Here is a 2,146-nt window from a genome sequence, read left to right as displayed (position 1 = left end):
TTCAATCCATATTGAAGACTGCAGTCCTTGACTTTCTGTAGCAAGCGCTTCAGGTCCTGCCATGGTTAGGGGACTGTTTTGAAGATGAAGAGGTGTTTTTACAGGTGAGCAATCTTGTTTCCATGGTTACCCGATGGGTTGTCATGGTAACCTTCCTGGTTGCCATCGGAATAAGATTTTTTTTTTTACACATGGGAACCAGAATGTTTCCATGGCCATTACACTTTTTCTCATGATGAGGGGACTAGTTTTCAAGGTGCATCAGGATGTTTTCAGAGTGATTAATTTTCTTGCCTTGAATGCGGCAGAGGGGGCTGGTGTCTAATCTCAGTTTCCAGCTTCTTTTTAAAAGATACTATGGGCCAGCAGGTCTATGCAGGATGAAACGCACTTGCTCCCTAACCAAGAGAAAGTGAGCAGGACCAGCCAGGCGCTGGCTGCTGATGGACAGGAGGCGCCAAAGTCAAGATTAGGGGCCTTGAGGCTAGCCCCACCCACCTCGCGCTGAAATGATGACCATAAAGCGCTCTTTGGGGGAGAGGAATATTGTTTGCGAGGATAGAAGACAGGTTGCCATGGTTAGGGGACCGTTTTGAAGATGAAGAGGCTATTTTTCCAGGTGAGCAATCCTGTTTCCTTGGTTCCCAGATAGATTGCCAGTGTAACCTGCATGAATGCCATGGTAACCAGAATTGTCTACATGGGAATCAGATTGTTTCCAGTGCCACTGAACCTTTTCTGATGATGAGGGGACTCATGTTGAAGGTGCACCAGGATTTTTTCAGAGTGATTGATCCTGTTGCCATAGACTCGGGAGACCAGGGGCCAAAGGCAGAGGAGTGGTAGGTGTGCAGCCTCAGTTTCCAGCTTCCTTTCGCAAGATGAAGATACAGAGTGTCAGCAGGCCTATTGAGGATGAAACGCACCTGCTCCCCAACCAAGAGAAAGTGAGCGGGACCAGCCAGGCTCAGGCTGCTGATAGGCAGCAGGCGTCAAAGCCAAGGTTAAGGGCCCTGCGTCTAGTCCCACCCACCTCGTGCTTAAATGATGATCATAAGGCGCTTTTTAGAGGTGAAGAATTTCGTTTGCAAGGTTAAGAGACTGGCTGCCATGGATAGGGGACTGTTTTTGAAGATGAAGAGGCTATTTTTCCAGGTGAACAATCTTTTTTACTTTTTTCATTTTTAAATGACTATAACCCCACCATGCAAATAAAACTACTGCAACATCATGACACATCCTTTCACAATTATTAAATATATATGTATATACCTACACACACAAGAATGACATCAAGTTATACATGCTCCATTAAAATCTGCTCTTTTACTTAAAAACCTGAATCAATAGGTTGGATATATTTTTATGTCTATGAATATAAATCAATATAATTTTATTTGCTGCGTAATATTAATTTTGTCAACAGGGCGAACAACCTTAATTTCATGGTTACTAGATGGGTTGCCATGGTAACGTCTCTGGTTGTCATGGTAACAAGATTTGTTTACATGGGAACAAGATTGTTTCCATGGCTATGAAACTTTTTTCAATGAAGAAAAGGTTTTTGTTTTGAAGCAGCTTATAGATTTTTTCAGAGGAAGTATTCCTATTTCTGTGGACATGAGAGACAGGGACCAGAGATAGTTATGTTACCAGGGAACCCTCGAAATGGTTACTGGCCATGGAAACAATCTGGTTTCCATGTAATGAAATCTGATTACCATGGCAACAAGGCAGGTAACCATGGCACCCTGTCTGGTAACCATGGAAACAAGATTTCTCACCTTGAAAATTGCCTCTCTACCCTCAAAGCAAGTTCCCTAACTATGGCAGCCTGTCTCCAAACCATGAAAATGAGGTTTTCCACCTTTAAAGAATGACTAATGGTCATCACCTTTGACTTGGTAGCATCACTATCAAGAAACTCAATGGCACTTAAGAACACAGAGACCAAGGCCCCAGCTCCCAGCTGGAAACAAAGGAGGATGCTTCAATGATTTAGATCCTCCCAGAAGAGCTGTGGGTGAGCATTAATATTACTGGTAAGTATATTCATTTTCTCCTGGACACAGAGACTACTAATTGGTCCTAAAAGCCTTCTGAGGTCCCAACTCTTCTCACTATTTCTTGGTGGTTGGAATGGACA

Source organism: Elephantulus edwardii, unplaced genomic scaffold (genome assembly GCF_000299155.1).
Source record: "Elephantulus edwardii isolate Elephantulus edwardi_28Jun2011 unplaced genomic scaffold, EleEdw1.0 scaffold00027, whole genome shotgun sequence".
Lineage (NCBI taxonomy): Eukaryota > Metazoa > Chordata > Mammalia > Macroscelidea > Macroscelididae > Elephantulus > Elephantulus edwardii.
The sequence above is the reverse complement of the archived record's forward strand: the minus strand, read 5'-3'. Positions refer to the sequence as shown.